This window comes from Sebastes umbrosus, chromosome 6, assembly GCF_015220745.1.
Source record: "Sebastes umbrosus isolate fSebUmb1 chromosome 6, fSebUmb1.pri, whole genome shotgun sequence".
NCBI lineage: Eukaryota > Metazoa > Chordata > Actinopteri > Perciformes > Sebastidae > Sebastes > Sebastes umbrosus.
Genome location: NC_051274.1, coordinates 23092157 through 23113993, shown reverse-complemented (window position 1 = coordinate 23113993; position 21837 = coordinate 23092157). Strand labels below are relative to the sequence as shown.

Below are 21837 nucleotides of genomic sequence, written 5' to 3'. Positions count from 1 at the left end.
GACATCATTAATTAAATGTGATGATAATTTCCTTTTAAAATGTTCGAGCTCTTGATAACGTGTCTTTTGGTGTTCCATATTTGTAAACCACGATATCTGAGGGAGTACTGGCCATGTTTTGTTTTGTAAAAAGGCAGGTGAAGATGATTAACCTGTCTAGTATTATGTGAATGAATTTGAAAATTAGATTTAAAGAAGTTGCTAAACGATGATGGTAAAGAAGAAGGCAAGAACATATATTAATATATAAACACACATATCTGATGAATATTTATGTCATAAACTCCCTGTATAAAGAGCAGTCAATCAGTTTGAAGCTGACAGCGTGTTCGAATCCTCTGATTTACTACTGGGACTACCCTTTTTGTGTATATATGGATTTTGCCTTTAAGTTTCTAGAGTTTCATTCAATACAATGGTATAATACAGTGATTCTCATAGTGGGGTCCGTGAAACTCTGTCAGGGAATCCGCAAAATAATTTGCTATAAATCATAAAACTGTGTTGCATCATAAAAAAAGTGCATATACAGATGGGGACCATTTGCGCCAATAAAACAAGCATTTTGTGTCCATAAATCCCACCCTCGTCAGCTTTGGGCCAGTAGAAACTCTGATATGATTGTGACACACAGCAATAAGTTTATTATTTTTAAGTTGAAGCACTGAATGTCAGCTTTAGACTGGTAAATTTAAAGATCTGGATTTATTAGGACTTTGCTAGTCTTGCTATACTGTTCATTTTCTGAAAGCTTCTAAGATCAGTTACTTGAAGTGTGGGCTATAAATGCTGTCAAGTTGAGTCCAAATGCAATTTGAATAAAATCACCCTCTGTTTAAAAGGTATATAAGTGGTATTAACATTCAATAACATTGCAAATTTCCTCACTGTGGGACTAATAAAGGATTATCTCATCTCATAATCATATGATTCAAATTGAAATATGCTTCTTTTTATCACTATACAACAGATCTTAAGTATTTGGGTTGGTATCTAAGAGAACAAATGCTACTAAACATATGCTTAATCGGTGTGACGTTTATGAGGGGATCCTTGGGAAATGTTCTTGCCTGGAAGGGATCCCTGACCAAAAAAGTTTGTGAACCCCTCGGTATAATACATAATAATATAACACTGACAAGGGCCATTCTGCTACGATATGAGCACTTTTAACACTTTAAGTACATTTTGCTGATGATATTTCAGTGCTTTAACATTTTGAAGGCAGGTCTTTTACCTGTCATGGAGTATTTGTACATTGTGGTATTTTACTACCTTTACTGTTTTTCTCTTCCGCACACAGAAACACACCTCGAGGGATTTTTTATTTTATTTTATAGTACAGTATATGGAGTAGAAATCATCTGTATAATGTTTATCAATCACATTTATGATAAGATAACAATAATATTCTGTACTGTTTCAAACATATGACCAGGGAGTTTGTGAGTCATCAGAATATTTTCCCATATCTTTCAGTCAACATTGTTTTTATGTCAAACCGTGTCTCCCTGGTGGAATTTGAAATGTAAGCCCCGAGCTTCTTGACCCAATCAATACCTCTATTTCCTGGTAATCCTGCGTTCATATCTCTCTGTATAGTAAGATACTCACACCTTTAATAAGCCATAGAAATCAATGGCTCACAAATTCAGCCTGAACCACTTGAGCTTGTGGTCACAGAGATCAATTGAGACCGTGGTTATTTCTCTAATGAGCTATGATATCAGCGTGAACAGCACAACCCCAATCCTCTGTGTAACCCCAATCATGCATGTGACCCTCGATTCAACCATTTAAAACAACTGCAGTGGTTACCGTTCTTTCATTCATTCAATAATGCGTGCATTTATTAATCTGTGTAATAATCACCGTGTATTTTTTGTAGCCATAATGCATGTTCATAAACCAGCTCATAAGCTCTCTTCAGTTTGCGAGCCCTCTACTTGTATTTCATTCTCTCAGTCCTGTCATTGTAAGCCACTTAGTTCTCTGTCTTCTCTGATGCATGGCTGCCCTTTACACCCTTAGGCCAATTACAGCATAAATGACAGTGGCCGGGGCTCAGTGCCAGGTCTCATTATCGGTTCAGAGTTCTCATGAAGAAGAAAAAAGGTGATTTATTTCGTTTTGAGGTGGACTTAACAAATATTATTCATTTGAGAAAGAAAATAAATCTAGTTACCTTATGTAAAATAAGTGTTTTAGCTAAACACAGCTGTAATTGATGCAGACGGATACAAATGTTTTGACAAAGTCTGTGGGGTCTGCGCACACAACCTGACTATAAAACAGCAAAGGAAAATGATCCATAATGGAAACACTGCAGAGAAATCCACCTTATAAACAAGCTCAGAAGACGTCAAGTTCTCTTATTTGTCAAGGTACCTGAAGTTATTGACTGAATCACATTATTCAAAGTATCAATTTTCATGGGACTGAAAACAGCAGGCTAGTTTGCCCACTAGGAGATGCTATAAGGCCCAAGGCAAAGCAAACTGAATGCAGACCAGCAGACTTGGGTTTAAGCAGACTTTGGAGTGGTCTAGAGGGATGCATATGAGATGTAGGAGGACATGTAATGTAAAATAAGATTGAATATGTTGTGAAATCCACAGGTGAAGCTACAAAAAAAGCACATAAAACAACATTGATGTTTAAATTTTTAGCTAAATTACATTAAGGCAGGTCTGTAGCACTACAGAATACAGAGTGACTGAAGAGCTTTTAGTGTGGATGATTGTGTATATATACTGAACTGTAGCTAAAATTGTATGTGGTTTATTACATCCAAATAAAGTAGGGCTGTCAATCGATTAAAATATTTATTAATTACAAAATGAATCACACATTTTTCAATCTGTTCTAAATGTACCTTAAAGGAAGATTTGTCAAGTATTTGATACTCTTATCAACATGGGAGTGGGCAAATATGCTTGCTGTATATGTTAATTATTGGAAATCAATTAACAACACAAAACAATGACAAATATTGTCCAGAAACCCTCACAGGTGCTGCATTTAGCAGAAAAAAACATGCTCAAATCATAACATGGCAAACTCAAGCCCACTAGGCAACATCAGCTTACAGTGTGCTGACTTGACTATAACTTGCCCCAAACTGCATGTGATTATCATAAAGTGGGCATGTCTGTAAAGGGGAGACTCGTGGGTACCTATAGAACCCATTTTCATTCACATATCTTGAGGTCAGAGATCAAGGGATCCCTTTGAATATGGCCATGACAGTTTTTCTTCACCAAAATTTTGCGTAAGTTTGAAGCGTCGGATTTTCAAGAGGTTAATTAAATATTGCAAGTTGCGTTAATGCATTAAAGAAATTAGTGGTGTTAAAACAAACTCGTGTTAACAGGCTATTATCGCGTTAACTTTAACAGCCCTAAAATAAAGTCATACATGTCCTACTGAAAGAAGATTGTCCGTCCTTATTCTCCCACTCTCAATACAGCCCTCAGCCTTTCGGCATTGTTCTTTTTGACCTTTATCACATCATCTGCAGTGTCTTTTTGCTCTCCACCCTTCCTCTGTATCATGCTTTTGTGGAGAACACTGTTTGAATAACAAGACTATATCTATGGGCGTGTTAACTCTCCTCTCCTTCCTCTCGGCTGAAGCGATGCATTGTGGGCAGCAGGACTATTCTAATAGACACACATGGTAATTACAGTAGTGGGAGGCAGCAGACAGTGGTGGTCCAGGGACAGCACAAAACTATAAATCACAACTCCTGGTTCCGCCCTCCTGAGCGTAGCCGATCACGCTCAACCAAAAAGCAATTCTGCCAACATGTGTTTGCACATTTGTCTTCATCAGCCACTGGCTTGTTTTGGGCCCCTGCGACTGAATTTTCCTTCAAACACAGACCACTTCTCAAGTGTTTGAGTCAAAGTCCGCTATATCAGGCTCAACAATTAGCCACACTTGGGATGCAGCGAGCATTATTATTCTATGTAAGCAGCAACATGAAAGAATGAAGAGGGTATTCTCTGTTTACTTTGAACGTGAAGTAAAAAAACAAAAACAAGAATGAAAATATAACCTGTGTCACCTTCACTTTAGATATTTGTTAAGGTAGCATGAGATGCTTCAAGTGTCTAAATCAAAGAGGTGCCAATAGCAAAGGTGTTAGAAAAGTAGGCAGTGATGGTGATTCAGAGTACAGTGTGTGTCCTCTCCTGCTTTATCCGTACGGACAGCTGCCTGTCAGCCAGCTGAGCCCATGCAGGGAAGAGGTGTCTGCTGAGGAGCCGGTGTCAGCAAGGTGAGAGCAGAGCCCGGCCACGCTGAGCTGAGCTGAAATGGATGCAGAGGAGAGAGCGTCTCCTGCCTCTGAGGGACACAGATTTTCAGCAAGGAAACAGACTGCTGGAGCAGGAGACTCAGCCAGACAGAACATGAAAGCCAAGAGCGGCCATGACACATGATGGACACAAACGCAGGGAGAGAAGCTGCCTCCTCTTCCTTCCCCCTTTTCCCCCCCTCTCCTGCGCGCTATTCCTCTCCTTCAGACGCAGCGCTGCACAGAAACCCCTGAAGAAGAGGGGGGGGGGAAAGGGAAAGCAGAGATGATGCTTGGATCACAGTGCCTCCCAGTTGAACCCTCACCCCCTGTAATGTGTGGTCTTTGATGCTGCCCAAGATGTTTAGAGAGATGCAGGGAAGCTTCAAAGAGAGCTATAGGCCAATCATAGAATCATGGCATGTTGGTAGGAAAAAAGCAAGCTGCCAGAAATCCACATGCATCCTTCAAGGGAGACCAGGGGTCAGCGGAGAAGACAGCTGAAAACAATAGCGAGAAATGAAAGGTGACATGAATTGAAAGGTAGATAAATAGCTGCAGGGGAGGAAGGAAGTTTGTTGTCGGTATAAAAGGATGCGATGTAGGCTTTGGTCTCGGAAAAAGCTGCCAGTTGCTTTAACAAGGCTTGGCAGGCCAGTCAATAGACTGTCAGCCATTAATGTCCACATTTCAGTGACATCAGCGCCCAGTGAGCAACTGATTTATACATCCAGTGATGCACAGAATCTTTAAAAGATAGAAAAGCTACACACCTGGCTGATCGAGACAGCGGACAAAACAAAACAGATGCAGGTTTGTTACGTATGTCTCACTGACACAGAGCCATATAGAAATCATATGTGACACTTCTTTCTGTGTCAGCTGCCTCAGAGAATAAGGGGAAACAAGCTATAAGCGGTCAAAGGTCACACAGTGTCTGGGGTTTGTCTGACAAAACGGTGACAGATCAGAAAACGTTGTCAAGTCTAATCCTTCCGAGAGAGATAGTTTCTCCCGTCTGTTTAGGGGGGGGGGGGCGTTGTTATGTGGTAGAGGAGTTTTCCCTTAATGGGATGGTGAGGACACAGTGATCTAGTCGACGCCTCTCCCTTACTCTATCTCCAGTGATTCCCTTGTTGTGGCAGTTTGGGATCCACCTGCCCCAGCTGCAGGCCATATCTGCAGGCATGATGGGTTTCGTCCACAGGGGCCTCCTCCTCCTCCTCCAAATGCCACTGTGACTCACCTTCCTCTGTTTTGGCATTTACTACAATCTGACCTGGCAGCTCAGTGGTTTGCCACAATGGACTAGCCCCCGGCACTTTCACAAACCCGAGACAATAGTAAGACATAGATACTATAGACTCTATAGTATAGAGTACATGCATCTTCTTTAGACAAGGGAAATGTTGGTGCCTTTTCTCTCTCCGAGACCTCAAGTGGCTTGTGGTGAATCCGATGTAAACAGGGGGATCTGAGACCCAACTTGTCATCTCACAGCTTCAGAAATCAATAGAGCCCCACGTTCTCCCTCTAATCTCGGCACACGTGTGGAGTGAGCTTGGGCTGGCCTGAAAAGGACGCAGGGAAGCAGAAAGAGAAGCACAGGAGGCAGGCACAGAGAGAAGAGAGGAAGAGTCGCAAAGAACGAGGAAGGGGACGTCTGTCGGGTAGAGAGTGAGCGATTCATCAATTGAGATTGGGAAATGAGAGGCTGAAGTTAAGGGGTAGTTTTGCCCAAATTACAGAAAAACAAAAACATATTTTCTCCCATTCTTCTTTATGTCCAGGATTTTGGATCGTGATCTTTGATATTGCTGCCTCTCCCCTTATAGAGTGGAAATGCACTACATTTTTATCCAATGCTGTGAGCACCACAAACAAAATTTTGATATCTTCAGATATCTCAAATCCTGGGCAAATAAAACCAAAACTATCCGCATGGCAATATATCACTAAGGGTAAATAATTATTTTTTTTGTAATATAGGTGATCTGAGCCATTAAAAGACGACTCCACAGATTTAGCATTGCACTCATATAAAATGGTCAAAGTCATGATGGACGTTTTTTTTTAAAAAAAGGATCAAAATCGATTTTGATATATGGAGATATTGTCTTTTGTATTCCATACATTCTTCTTCCTTGTGAAAACCGTATATAAGAAGTGGCCGCAGTCACCGTGACGTCACCCATTGGTTTGTGGACTGCCGTTTTGAAGCCTCAAGTTCAGCATTTTGGCCGTCGTCATCTTGGTTTTTTGCAACCAGAAGTGACACAAGAGGGTTGAGCTATCCATGCTTTGGCGACGGCCACAATGTCGAACTCGAGGCTTCCACAAACCAATTGGTGACGTCATGGTGACTACGTCCACTTCTTATATACAGTCAAAGGTAGTATATAGATTACAAGGCTACATATGGACACACCTGCAGCGCATTTCAGTGCAACATATTAATGCAGTGAAGCAACATTTACATTTTTATAATGTTTGAAATGCTGCACAGACTTTGCATTGGTTTATTGACTAGTCACTCGCAGTGTCTCTCATTCGCCGACTCGCTATCAGTAATTCAGTGCATTTTTTACCAACCTAATTCAAAGAATTTCTTTGCACCAAATTAATTCCAGTCATCTCTCCCACTGCTTTGCACTTAGGTGGAGCAAAGCTACCCCACCCTGTTTAACACATTCTATCGTATCTCACCGTCTCTGGACTTTATTGACTTCCATCAATATAGACTCTCCCTTAAAAGAGGAGTGAAGAGGCTGTTTAACAGACCTGAGGAAAGCAAGAAACAGGGATTGTGAAAAGACAAAGGAAGCAGAGCGAGAGAGGTGGAGGTTTAGAGAGAGAGAGAGAGAGAAAGAAAAGGGAAAAGACAGAAAACCAAGAGGAGGTGGGGTTAGAGGGAGACGCTCCACTGCCTGGCTGACAAACAGAGGGTCCCTCCAGAGCCAGGCAGATGAGAAGGAGAGGAGGAGAAAGGGAGAGGGGTGAGACAAAAGGAGGGGAGTTTGATGTGGGCAGTCAACCCCACCACCCTCCAACAGCCTTCCCTCTCTTCCTCCACCCCCCCAGCAGAAAATCTATGCCTGCTCTCTTAGTATTCCTCCCATCTCTTGTGAAGGCTCTGCGGAGGGGAGAGCAGACAAGTGGACTACTAGTGAGGCCCTGGCCAGCCGTGTGTGATGCTAGCTGGGTGTTTTTTCCTCTTCTTCATTTTTAGAATGGGGTGTTTGCTTAGGGCTGACAGGACGGACAGAGCGCCCAGCCACTTGAAAACCTCCACTAGGGACCTGAACTGGACACATCCTCCCCTTACACCTCCCTTTCCTCTCCCCTCCCTCTTTTAAAAAAACAAAAACAAAAACCTGATCAATGGTCAATACTGTATGGACCTCCTATTTTCAGACTGGACCTGAGAGTACTGACGACCAAGGAGGGCGCTGGGATGAAACAAACAATTAAGATGTCTTCTTGATTCAGTCTGAAGTATTCATTTCTTTGTATTCGCTCAATGGTTTTTGTGAGTTTCAGTGTTTCAGCACATTAACTACAGATTGCTTATTGTACATCAATGTTGGACCATTTTCAAATTTATTTCCTACCTCACAGGTTGCCATTGGGTTCTTTCAGTACAGTATGAAAAATCAACCCGAAAAACTGCCTGACTTAGTGGATGGATTAAAAACTTTACAACAAAGCAAACCATTATGAAAGATAAGTCTGTGGTACTCTTGCCAAAGTGCTTTCTCAGCAGGTGTGCGTTATATTGTGTGGCAGTATGGTGGTTTCTGACCTTTAGCTTTCCAGCTAATGACTTCTGATAGGATGGAGTATTATTGCTGTTCCTTTTTCAGATCATTCTCACTGAGTTAAAGCATGCATGAAGAGGAGACACTAAGTCTGGACCAGGAGCCTGTGGTCTAGTCCAGGAAACATGGCTTTGGATTGGTATCGCAGGAGTTGTGGTGATGTACAGAACTGACAGGGCAAGATGGACTCACAGGACTGGAGTTTCTCTTGTCGGGGTGTGGATGCCGGTGTGCAGGAGGCGCTTTGCTCTGTAGGTCTGGTGTCAGCAGGTCAACAGGACATTGCATCTCCATTGAGGTGACTGTGGCCATCTCTATGAATTACAGTCCACTCAAAAGGATCAAGCTTAAGAGCCCAGCATGCACAACGACCAGTTCTGTCTTCACCAATGGTTTTATCTTCCTGAGACCCAAGAGAGGTTTGTGATCTGCGACAATAACAAAGGGCTGCTTGTAGAGGTAGTGGTGAAAATGTCGTACCGCCAAGACAATAGCCTAGAGTTCTCTCTAGGTTGACCATTTTCTTTCTGCTTTTGTGAGAACATGGCTAGCATATGCAATTACTTTCTCCTGAGGTCCCTGTTTCTGAGCGAGCACAGCACCAATAGCAGAGCCTGAAGCATCTGTGTGGAGGGAGAATGGCAATGTGAAATCATGGAATGAAACCACTGGAAGATTTGAGAGTGCATGTTTCAGTTAAGTGAATGCATCCTGACATTGAGAAGTCCATTGGAAGGGTGCATGTAGCGAAACACTGCGATGTGCAAAGTTTCTGATGGACTTGCGGTATGAACAAAGTCCTAGTCAGTCCTGAACACTTTCCACATTTCGTGGGTCTGGCTGAATGCCGTTCTTGGATATAACATGGCCCAAAAATTGAACCTGATCTGGATTTAGCTTGAGGCCACTTGACTGAAATCTGGAGAGGATTTCTTCCAGGTGCTGGAGATGTTCGCTGAAAGAGAGGCTATAAATGAAGACATCATCCAAATACACTGGGCAGGTTTTCTGCTGCCACCAAATGTAACGTGAGGATTTGATACTGTACAGTATGTGGTGGATCACTCTTATTGAGAAGAAATAGCCGGATGGAAACGGATAACTTTCTTAAGCAGCACTTTACTGTTCTTTACACTTAATCAGCTTCACCAACAACACTTCCTTGTTCCTAACTCACATGTGACCGAACTAACCAATCAGAAGCTAGGATGACTTAGACCGAGGTAAATGAGAGAAAAGCAACAGAGGTAGATTCAGCATATTATAGTAACTGTTTTAAAGTCACTGATGAAAGTATTTCAACATGCAAATATGTAAATAATTAACTGTGTTAACATAACTCACCATTAATTCAAATATATGAATTAACCTAATTTCTGAACTTTACAATTTTATCTTCACATGCAGCTGGAACCAGCTCTAAAGCTCTCTTTGTATACATTCAACACACGAGATTTCAAAGTTAGTGTAAGAAAATCTAATTTAGGGGGCAAATGAGAGGCAAACATGGATGCTCTGTGAAGGAAAATGTAAATTTGGTTATGTCCTTCATCAAAAGTTTGCCCCAAGAAACAAATGTTGGTAGACCAGTACTGTGGTTTTATTACCATATATGCAAAACATCTATCAGCTTCAGCTATAGGCTACTTTGTGTTTAGGTCTAATTAGCAAATGTTAGTATGCCAACACACTAAACTAAGATGGGGAATATGGTAAACTTTACATCTGCCCAATCCCAATGTCCCCCCTAAAGCCTTAAGCCCTGAACTCTCAGGGACTTGACTGATGTCACCTGGTCAATGGTTGAGTGTGAGAGGCTGCTTGAAATGGTATAAATATGAATGGGACAGCACTTTGTGGCGACATATCACGTTACCTTGATGATGCCAATTGTGGGTTTTTATTTTAGTTTTTTACTGTATATTTATACACTTCCAGGCTCTTGCCTTATGAGACGAGAGGTAACTGCCAAAACTCTATTTACTTGTTTTTGTCAAACTTCATAAAGCAAAGTTAAAAGAAGTGGTTGATGAATAAACCAGGTGTGTATTATAGTCTAATGCCTGCAATACTCTGATTTCATGTGTTTTTATGTACCATCTTAAATCCTTAATGTTAATGTTTCTGTATAAATTTAAATATGCCCGGCTGAACATCCATGTGGCGTCCTCTTTGTTTACCTTTTTTTTTTTTCTTACGCCTCAGGGCTTCCCCTGGTTACCCTGGTAACCCTGTATTTAACGTCATAATGCTATGGACTGTGGGTAATTCCCTCAGGCAAAGTCTGCAGAAATGCAGACTTACAGAAAGTGTTCATAAAGGGCTGAAAATGTCTGTGAGAGAGCCTTTAAGGACTTGACAATGTGACAGTGGGACAGCCCTTAACTCTAATGCACTTTGTGGGAACGCGTCTCAATGTCTGAGTGTGGACACTGGGATTGGGCCTTGGCCTACTTGCACTCTACACAACAATACCTCTGACAAAAAGAAAGGTGACGAATGATCAACAGTGATGGATTTCCTATGCAAATCTCAAGCTTCACATTGATATTTTCTTAGAACAATGATATTTATGGAAAACAAAGGCTGCCCGGAAAGTCAGAAATCAATCCAAAAAATCTGTAGAAAATGGTCAGCAATATTGTCAACAGTTGTGGGGGTAATAATGCAAAAACACTCGTACAGTCCTTAGAAGATGTAGGGTTTCTGGTTCAAATCCCCAGACCACAGTGGAAAATTTAGGTGGTGAAAATGAATGTTAAAACATCTGCACACAATTCCCAAGCAGCTCAGTTGCAAACACAAAAAGTTGTGTGTGACTAGCGGCCTGTATTACCGGTATTGTGAAGCAAAGCATGTGTGCACATTTCCCTGGATAAATAAATGTTAAAAAGGTGGATAATGTTACTGCTCTCCCACACAGTGAATATTTAATCTTTAACTGCATTTGCATGCAGTTAACCATTGTTCTCTGACAAAAATGACAGTGTTATTGATCACCTGTGTTCCTATAATCTCCATTACTACTGCTGCATCATGACTGCTAAACCACAGACACACAGAGCTTTGTTGTCCTTAACATCCTCTCCCAAAGTACCCCGTTTCTCTGTCACCTTGAGCCTGGTTCGTCATGCTTGTGTGATCGCTCGAAAGGTCACAGCTTGTAGCTACTGTCATTAGCTGTCACTCTCCCACACTTCCTCCCGCTCCCTGCCTCTCTCCTCCTTCAAGTCGCTCTCTGTCATGCGCCTCTTTCTTCTCTGGAACACAGATCAAAGTGCCATCTTTAGTTGGACTTTGAAGGTTAAGAGAAGTGAGAAGCCCAGTGCAGAATGAGCCCGCTATGTGTCTGCGTGTCTGATGTGACGTGCAGATGTGCAGCAGGTATAGAGACAAGTTGATCAAGGTGGCTCATCTGGGAGCACAGTATCTTTAGGTGTTACAGCGTATCAGACAGTATGCCTGTTGCAATTAGAGTTGTGTTTGAGACAGAGAGTCCACGGCTATCTGCGGATCAACCGCCTGAGGGGAGAGGAGGAGAAGAAATGTGTTTTTTGGCGCTTCAACAGCAGCTAATCAATATTTGGAATAGCAGTTAGAGCATAATTGTATTTTTCATCAGGGACACGGAGAACAGTAGCACAATACTGTTTTCTGAATACAAACACGGCATTTAATGAACCGAATTCAGCTTGAGCACGTCTATGAATGCACATGAAAGATAGGAAATTCAACTTGTAGCCGGAAATCCAACTGACGATTTGAAACGGCAGCGATACTGAAGTGTCTTACATTCCACCACACACAGTGTGTGACCGTATGTGGTTAATTGAAACATGTTTGACTGAGAGGAAGGGGAGAAAGAGGAGAATGAGTAAAGAGACAGCAAACACAGGTGTGGCGTTTTATCTGTTGGGGAGGTGAGGGGTAATCACGGCAAATTTTAATCAGTTCAGATCAATTATTCATGGTCAGGGGCCTAGCGCGCTGATTTCCAAAATGCCCCTTCTCTCTCTCTCTCTGACAGCCCTGTATGAATTATTCAGACTGCATTTACACAAAGAACTCCATCTCTGATACCTGATCAGTCAGTTAGAAACATTATGCAACAGGGAATGTCAATTAGAAATGGGGAAATGGGTCTCCTGGTATGTGCACAATAAGAAGGAAAACAAAGCCACTCAAGGAGAAGCAAGAGGAGGCCAGGAAAAGTCTTGAAGAACCCCAAACTTCATGGTCTTGGGAGATTATTTACCGAAAGCCGAGTTCTCAGCTTTAATAGGCTCAACCAAAGTCAAGATGGTCCCTGTGCCGTGCGTCCACATCAGTTTATCTATTCGCTAAGTGAACTCCACCTATAATGCGCACTGCATCAGACCGGGGAATCAACTCCGCTCCATGTTCAAGCCTTAATCATTTCCCTTGCAACTTCTCCCTCCAAAACACTTCTTCCAGCTACCGCTGCTCATTCAGAATGATGCTGCCGCCTCATTTTCATCCTCACCAAATCACCCTTATCCCTGTACTCTTGCAGTTCATTCACTTGCTGCCGCAGGCTGTTTGTAACTAGATTAAAAACCTGGTGCTGGTCTAAAGCCCACACTCCCGTACCTCAAGGCCAGGGCTATATGCACCGGCCACTGCCAGCCATTTGGCTCTCCTTATCCCGGTCATTTTTCCACATGGTCACCGCTCTTGTCCCTGCTGGGTCCCAGAAGGTGGAATGACCTTCCTTCTCTGGTCTAAAAAGCAGAATCACACCTCGTCGTCCATCATTTACTGAAAAGTCATGTTTTCAAGCATCTCCATACCCCCAATGAATCATTTTTTTTCAGAGCAAATAACTGCTTTTATCTCACTTCTTAGCTCTTATATTATATCTTTCTCACAGTATCGTGACTCTTCAAGTTTGACAGTGCTGTCAGGTCACATTGGTCCCATTTCTTGCTTTCATTGTAATGATGGCGGCAAAGGAATTCTCTCTGGATGAGATTGTCAGCCAAATGCATGGACAGATCACAATGACAATGCTAACATGCTGATGTTAAAGGGATACTTCATGTGTTTTGAAGTGGGGTTGCATGAGGTACTTATCCATAGTAGGTGTATTACTTACAGTAGATGATGGTCAGTGTGCCCCCAGCTTGGAGAAACAGACAGGAGTATCAACACCAGAGCAAAGCAATGCAGTGCTGTGGATGGGTGTGGCAGTCAGGTGATGGGGAAAGGAGGCAACGTCCGAGGGCATCTGGTGGACGGATGGGAAATGGCAGTGGTTTCATTTGGGGACATAGAAATGTGCCTGGTGAGGAGGGACAGACAGACAGTCAACTAAAGCTTTTCCAACAGCACTTTTTGCCGCGCCGAGTCAAAGTATGCCGTGCTGATTTGTGTTTCCATTACCAGTTTTAGCACGCTGAGCCTTGCGGAGCTCAAATATGTCATCATCAATCATGACAAAAGTTATGACAATTCATCCGGAGGGGGATGTAAATGTCTGAACCAAATTTCATGGCAATCCACCCAATAGTGGTCGAAAAAACACTCAACTTGTCAACTTCATGAGGGCGGTAGTGAAAAAGTCATCAGTAGGATGCATCCCCTGGAAACCATGAATGTCTGCACCAAATTCTGTGCCAATTCATCAAGTAGATGTTGAGCTTTTTCACACAATAAGTAAAAACTTTGACTAGCTGGTGGCACTAGGGGAAAGGTCAGAGGATCACCAAAGTCATTAGGATTTGGGGACCTTTGATACGTGTACTAAAGGCCATGGCAATCCATCCCATAGATGTTGACATATTTCAGTGTGGCCCAAAGTGGTGGACCAACAGACCAACTAACCAACCGACAGCCCTATGTTGCCATCCATGAATGACTTTTGAGGACATGATGCTCCAAAAGTCATTCTGAGAACTTACTAGTACAAGGACAGAGGCGGTAGAGGGATGAGTGTACGGGAAAGAGGGGGTGGTCAGGCACAGAAAGGCAGACAAATAGACAGCAGGAGAAATGAGAAAGTGTAATTCTTGCTCAGCACTATTTATCATGCCGCACCTGACAGCCACCAACCATAAGTCACCAAATAATCACTCTCAATAATTCAGAGGGATCTCTGGTGTCCTCCCTTCCCCTCTGCCTGCCCTTGCAAAGCATTCCCATAACACGAGGTCAAACCACATGCCCATTGACACTCTTCATAAATGCAGTTTGAGCAGACCGGGTTTGACTCGACTGACTGTATCGCCGCGGTGCATGACAACAGGTTAGAAGGAAGGAGGTGGAGGGAAAAAGCGGGGCGCGTTGTTCATTCCTCCCTGTGTTTCTTAGCGATCCTGCATCTCGCCGGCTAGACTAAGAGGCTATCACAATTGACATCTCCATGGGAACGTCCCACTGCATCACTAATACACAATCCACTGCAGTTTCCTCACATTCCAATAATATCCTCCTGTACTGTGGAGACACTCAGAACCAGCCGTAACTGTGTGATTCCCACCTATTTTATAGAGAGATAAGACCACAGATCAATGCCAATTTTGTCAGTGAATATGAATTCTGCAGGATGACAATATATCACAAGATATGGGGGTAAATGTTACAGAAATACAAGTTCCTGATTGCATGATTTCTAGCCACTGTGAAAGAACAGAAGGATAATTGAACGCAGGAAATGAAGGACTTAATCATGACTGAAAGAGATTATGAGGCAGATAAATGTATCATTTTCCCCAACAGCATGTTTCTTGGTTGGGATAGCTGGCCAGTCCATTCATCCTCGTCATGTTGCTGTCAAAGCCCCGCTGTATACGAGTGATGACCACCCGCGTCAGAGCAAGCGCTGTCTGTCTCCCTCTGAATGACAGAAATGTAGAGTGTGTCTGTACTGAAGGACGGATCAATTTCTTTCACTCTGTCCTCTATATGTCTCCGTGCTTTCCCTTGTCATACCTTGAAAATCACTGTAATCTCTTCTCCCCTCAAATAGAAGATTTGGATGTTTTTTTCCATCACTATCTGAATCTTAATCCACACCTTTCATACATCGGTAGAGTTTTCGCTCTGACATCTGTCCCCGCTGTGTGTCACTTCTCGACCTTTTCTCTGCGTATGTGTCCATCATCTCTTTTGTCTGTGACTGCTGGCTTGGGTGATCGTGTGTTTATTTCGCAGCGTGGCACAGGAGGGGACCGCCGCCGACTTGGGGATGCTCGGAAAATGTCATTGTTTGGCTGTGCTCTGCTTTCTGACGCAGTTTATACAGCGGCGATGATTTCTCCTATCCCCCAAGCGTGGCCCTTCTGCTTTGTCTGCCTGGAATCAGGAACGGTAAATAAGTGGTAATGGGAGTGAATGGGAGGGGAAGTCAGCCAACGTCTTTCTGTCATCACTTTAGAAGGTTGCGACCCTAAAGCACGGTGGCACAGAGCTGCTAAATTATTCAGGCTGTGTCTCAAGCCCCGATCTCTGGAGGAGACGGGCCTGTGATTGCTTGGAGCGGACTGACTGACATTTGCACATGAAAATCGCCTCTGTTTCCCCCAAACACCCGTTCTGCTCAAAGGAAACATTAGAGGGACCCTGGTTCTGTGGGATGGGGGGCTCTGGGTTGTGGTGGGTAGCTCTGGGTTGGTGCAGAGGAATTTTTAGATGCGCAGCTGAGGAGTGAACAATCAGACTCACGAAACTCCTGAAGAAACAAACTAGGAGAAAAGTTCTGCCGTGTGGTGAAATTGCAGTTTATGGTAAATTAATCTCCTAAAAGTGTCAATATAATGAGCATAAACGCAGCTTGAAACTTGGAGTGGCAGAGCAGGACCTAGGGGACTAGCTGACTCATAAATCATCTTTCTGAGTGGGGTCAAGGGCCGTTTGGCTGAGACATGAGCAGAAATGTGATTTTAGTCATCGGAATATTTTCTCACCAATAATGCAATAATGCATTGTGCATATCCCGGCATACTTATTGATTAAATGCCAACGTTTTGTGCTCACAGAAATTCCAGATGGCTGGGATTAATGCAAAAAAAAAAAAGAATGAATGTGTTGCAAAAGGCCATTGCAAGCTATCCCAGCGAGTAGTTGAACATCTCTATAATGATGCATTACGCTGTACAAGGTTTATTCGTGCTGCGAGGAGCATTTATTATAATAAATCTTCAGTAGATTGTTACCAAAACAGTCTATACAATCCAAGTTGTTAACTGTTATTTGGCCGATTAAAGCTGGAGAGCTTTTGATTAATCAGACTCCTTCCAGAGTGCAGTTAAAGTGAGCGAGCAGGAGAGCGTGAGGGAGGAGAGTGAGAACATCCCTCTGTATGCTGGACCATGTCTCTGAGCTGAAGGCGAGCGGAGCTGGGGTGAGGAGGTGGGGGTGGGGAGGTGCAGGGGATAACTGGCCCTGCTGGGAAGGAGGGAGGGAGGGAAGGAGGGAGGAGAACACAGCTAAAGAGAGGGAGGGTGGGAGAAAGGGAGAAGGAGAGGGTGGAGCATCGGACAGATGACAAATTGTGATTAATAAATGTGGTTCAGGACAGCAGTGTGGAGGGTTGTTATTAATAGAGAGAATTAGAGTGGCTGTGCAACTCAATCTGCACACTGTCACTCTGCATCAGGCCCCATAATCAGAGCCTAATGAAACAGCGCAGCGCCAGGATGTAGACACATCCACCACCCGTGCACCCTGCTTACAAATCTACTGTACAGTAGAACACACATGCTCAAGTAAGTCAGGGAGAAAATAGCACATTCCATGTGAGGGTGCAAGAAAAATGTAACGCATGCAAACTTCATGTTCTCTTGCTAGAAGTGTGACATATTTTATTGCGAAGACCTCTTTTCCTTTTACTCCATGGTATATCCTACAGCAGCCTTATTTTCAAGGGTCATCACAGGTATCTTCATGTTACTCTTCATGTACAGACATGACGGTAAACGCAGCAATATAGCGTCTTTTCCCTCAGCTGTACAGCTCCGGTGAATTCCCTGGTTTTAGACTTGCCCCAAATCACCTCTTTATGTCCCTAATGACCTCTAAATTGATTTACAAGAGAGCAATCTCTCACTGCAAAGAATGGGAGCTTGATAGCCAGATTCCTGTCAGTGTTAACTGTAGAAGACGTGAGCAGTGGTCCCCTGGGAGCTACGGCCCTCCGGCAGCGACTCGCCTCTTGGGGACGATATGTCATCATCCCTCAGAGCTGATGCTCAGTTTGGGCACACTCCCCGTGCCGTTGTGGATTGTGTGACAGTGCCACTATCTCAAAACAAAACACAATATGTCACATATACCTATCACCGACCGAGATGGCGGAGATTACACCTCCATTTGCAAGGAACATTTGTTTTGTGCCATGCAGTTCATAAATTAAAAAACTTAGAGTTATTTAAATACTGCTGTGAATAGCTGAATTGAAGAATTAGTATGTGATTAAGAAACAAACCAGCCATAGCAGAAGAGAAATACACCATGAGTAATGTGGCCATAAATAAGTTCCTGCTCCTCTCTCACTTGTTTACACAGAACAGAAGAGAGAAAAGCTCAAGCTCGAATTATGCAGGCGTGTGCACAAAAGACAGAGATTTATTCTTGGGGTGTCATAATATATGAAATTAATTATTAAACAAACTAATTATTCAAACAGCCCAGCACTGATTCTCCTATGGCCCTTTTTTCTATTGGTGACAGTGGAGACCGTGTGAGTCAAAGTGAAGTCAGAGCAAGTGACACAATAAAGCAATTGCACTGAATTAAAAAAAACAAAACATTTCATCAACATAATGCATAATGTTGAAATTTTAGGTGAGTGTGAATACTAAAGGGAACAAATCAAGAAGAGAATAGGGAGGGAGGGAGGGAGGGAGGGAGACAGACAGCTGAAAGACATGCGCATATTTCAATATTAATCACCTCAGTAATATTTTAACAGGCTTTAAAAATCCAATCCTGAGCATATTGCCTCTGACTGTTGGCAATGATTATCTGCCCCATGCTGCTCAAGACCTCTGAGCACTGTTCTAGCAGGCCAGACTGACTGACCCTGTAAACTGGGACTGACACAGCATTCAACTCCCCCCCCCGCGCTGCTCAGCTATACCAACATTTCCCAATGGAAATATCACAGGACGTTGCTCCTCAAACCTTCCACGTCCTCCGCCTCAATCCAACTGTGGTGGAAATTCTGTAATCAAGACTCATAAAAGAGAAGATGTCTTTTATTCTTGAGAATCTTTAGACTCGCAACAACCACCTTCAACAGTCTCAGATACTGTCCAGGCATTGAGCAATGGTTCCCCCATCTATTAAAACATAGGCCAATTGTCTCCCCTGAATATTAATGTTGATTATTATTGTGTGTTATCATTAAACAAGCATGTAATTGAATGACAAATAACAGATTTGATTAAATTGGACTGTTGGATTATAGCAACAACAAAAAAAAGCCATGTCACTATAAATTATATTTATGAGTGTTAAAGGTTTTCTTTACGATATCCAGAGTATTAATATAGCGTCAAACAACTATTTGCTATGTAAAGATATAGAGGAGTATACCTGACCAGAGAATGAAGTCACTCTCCCTCTGTGTGTTGTAGTCCGAGCTTTCAGTGCATGTTCGTGCATGTGAACGTGCCCCACTGGCTAGCTCATGGCCGCCGCTGTGCACTGCACTAATATGGCGGTTACAGCTGATAACGCTGTACCGACCGACGGCTCTGTCTCAGAAACGTAGCGCCCACCCTCAAGTTCCCCCTCAGGTAACCACTGTTAGCTCTGTCAGCAATTTTGCCATTATTTTCACTGCTAGCATCGTTAGCTATGAGCCGCCGGTTCAGCTGTCGCCATATTGAGAGCTGTGCAGAGGCAATAGATATGCTCCCAATCTCACATTTAGCACCTTTAAACAAATGCAATGGTTAGAAATTTCACATTCAAACTTTAATTAGGTCTCATCATTGATCACAAACAGCAGTCTGCTGTGTATTACGTTATTGCTCTGTGCTCTGCTTATATGGTAGTACTCCCTTCAGACCGTCTGACAGACACAGAACCCCGTTTGGGACTTTCTCTGGATCAGACCAAGTTTAGAGAAGCAGCTGTAGGCTACGCTAAACCAAAACTATCAGTAAACACTTCTGATCAGCAACTCTCACCATTGTGTGGCTTTATTGTACATGTAAATGTCAACTTCACCACAATAACACCAATAAAGTGCAGCTCAAAGCTGCTCCCCAAGCCATTGTTTTCCTATGGGGAGAGTGGTGTTGCCCAACTGGGCGGAAGCCTTGGCGTGGCGCACCCCTCGAAATCGCCACAGAGCGCAGCGCTCAAAGTTAAAATTATTTCAACTTTGACCTTGGTTGCCACTGACCTTTCAAAGCGCAACCAATGAGATAACAGCTGCAACTGTTGTTGTTGCCTCGAAACAGTGGATGGCGTTCCTGGCGCACTTTTTTGATGGCATATTATACCTGCGCTGTGCTTTGCCTCTGCAAGGCTCTGCGCCCGATACCTCGCAGTGAGTGAAGAGCAAGTTTCATATCATGTGAAGTTAGCTTGAGGGCCACCATTGCCACTGGACGGCAACAGCACCACTGCGCTCTGAAAACCATTATTTCCAATGACTGGCGCAACGACCGCTTTTCGCTGCGCCTAGCAAAGTGCGAGCTGAACCCAGCGACGACTGCAGCTCAAACAACCTTCTGTGTGAATAGCCCTTTAGGTACGGTCACACAAGCGCGAATGCAGGCTAGTGACCATCGCCTGCCGAGGCGATATTTGCCTGACACTACATGTCCACAAGATTTGGCGAGGACGCTAGGGGACTCGCTGCCAAGAACACCTCAAAAATATTGCTTCCAGTGCCCCCTGACGTTCCCTGAATGCCCAGTGCTAATCTAAACAGTCCACATACACTCTACAGCAGGTACGCCTGCTGCTGAAACCTTATGATTTGTTACAGATGTGTAATTGTATTTCTCCCACCACACCAACCTATCCTTGGAAAACCACCTTAAAACTAGGTGATTGTCTGCCTCTTCGTGTCCGGTGGGATCAGGTCAGTTGATCCCTACACGGCCAGACAGTGGTCATCATATCTGTGGAGGGAGAGGTCGAGGAGGTGGTGGTTGATAAAAAGAGCGTCATCAATACTGTATGTAGACCTATTCCCCTTGCTCCCAATGCTTCTGTCATTAAACTTTAAACTCGCAGATTTGCGGTTGTGCGTGTCAGACAGGTGACACAAGACTCCAAGGAAATGATGAAAATCTGCCCAAGAGGTTTCTGAAATGGAAGGCGGCCAGGAAGCATATTTTAGTCCACATGGAAACACATTATTTCCCTACTGTCGTTGCAACAGCGAGACATTTGATACACGAATACAAAACATGGCCTTCCATTACTAATGGTGCGCAAACTCTCTTCTTTTTGTCTACCTGCATATGTCTATGTGTGTGCAATGCATGCCTTTTAGTCCAGAGTGCATGCACTGTGTGTGTGTTTGTGTGTGAGGTTTTAGGTAAAGGAAAAAGAGCAGCACAATGTGTGGGGCAGGGTGTCTCACTAATGAGGCTTTATAGCTGTGGGATGCGAGTCACACACACAGACAATGGTCTGGGGAACATTTAGTGTCTCCTCTCCATTCCTCACACATCATGCTGAGGCATCTTTTACTTAGCCGCCGTTCCTCTGTCCTTTTCCCTTCCAGAAGATAAAAAACATCTTCGTTTTGCAACACTTCATCAAACATTTTCTTGCCAAGAGTTTGCCTCTAACAACAGGTGAATGTCAGGGTAACAAGACGGCGTCGGTGCTGTATATAGTCTGCATTTGATGGTTGCCAATAAATGTCAATATTCATACATTACAGGTGGTTATTATACATAAAACCACCCGCCAGGAGGCCTCCTCAAACGGCACTCACCTAACAAGGATCTACCCAAGCAGAGCTGCTGGTAGCTGACAATGAAGTGTATATGAAGTGCTGCATCAAACGGTCTGTTTTATCCATAGACTGTATATAAGAAGTCGACGTATTCACCGTGACGTCACTCATTGGTTTGTGGACTGACGATTTGAAGCCTTGAATTTTTCATTTTAGCTGTCTCCACCTTGGTTTTTGGCCGTCGCCATATTGTAGAAATGACACGAGAGGGTGGAGCTAAGTACAAACGAACGCTGAATAAGACATTTTCAGGTGACCAAAAAAGTTATAATTAACTTTCATAAACTGAAAACACACTGTGAAAGGGTTAAAGTTGTAAAGACAAAAACACGGACAACTCCCAGACCGGACAACGCCGTGATAGCGAGCTGTCAAATTTGCACTTTTATTAAAAAATAAGTGTGGATGAAAAATTGTGAGAAAGAAAGTTACAAGGGTGAAAAGTGTAATTCTTTCTTTCTTTGTCAATTTGTTACCTCAATGCAGAAAATAAGGAAGGGCGCCCACTGGCATAAACTCATGTTTACAATGATTACTGAGGTAATAAATCAATGAGAAGTAGGCTCATTTTCTCATAGACTTCTATACAATCAGACTTCTTTTTGCAACCAGAGGAGTCGCCCCCTGCTGGCTACTAGAAATAATGCAAGTTTAAGGCACTTCAGCATTGGCTTCTCTTTTCAGACCTGGAGTTGTCCACTGGTTTAACCATCGCCGTAGGTGCTGAGGCTATATTCGATATTTTGTCTGCCCACTGGGTTTGTTTTTAA

At 43.3% G+C, this 21837-nt stretch overlaps 1 long non-coding RNA gene across 1 annotated transcript in view; it reads left to right on the top strand.

Moving 5' to 3' along the window:
* Nucleotides 1–21837, top strand: part of LOC119490573 — an 839978-nt gene that overhangs the window by 405847 nt on the left and 412294 nt on the right. The window lies entirely within an intron of this gene.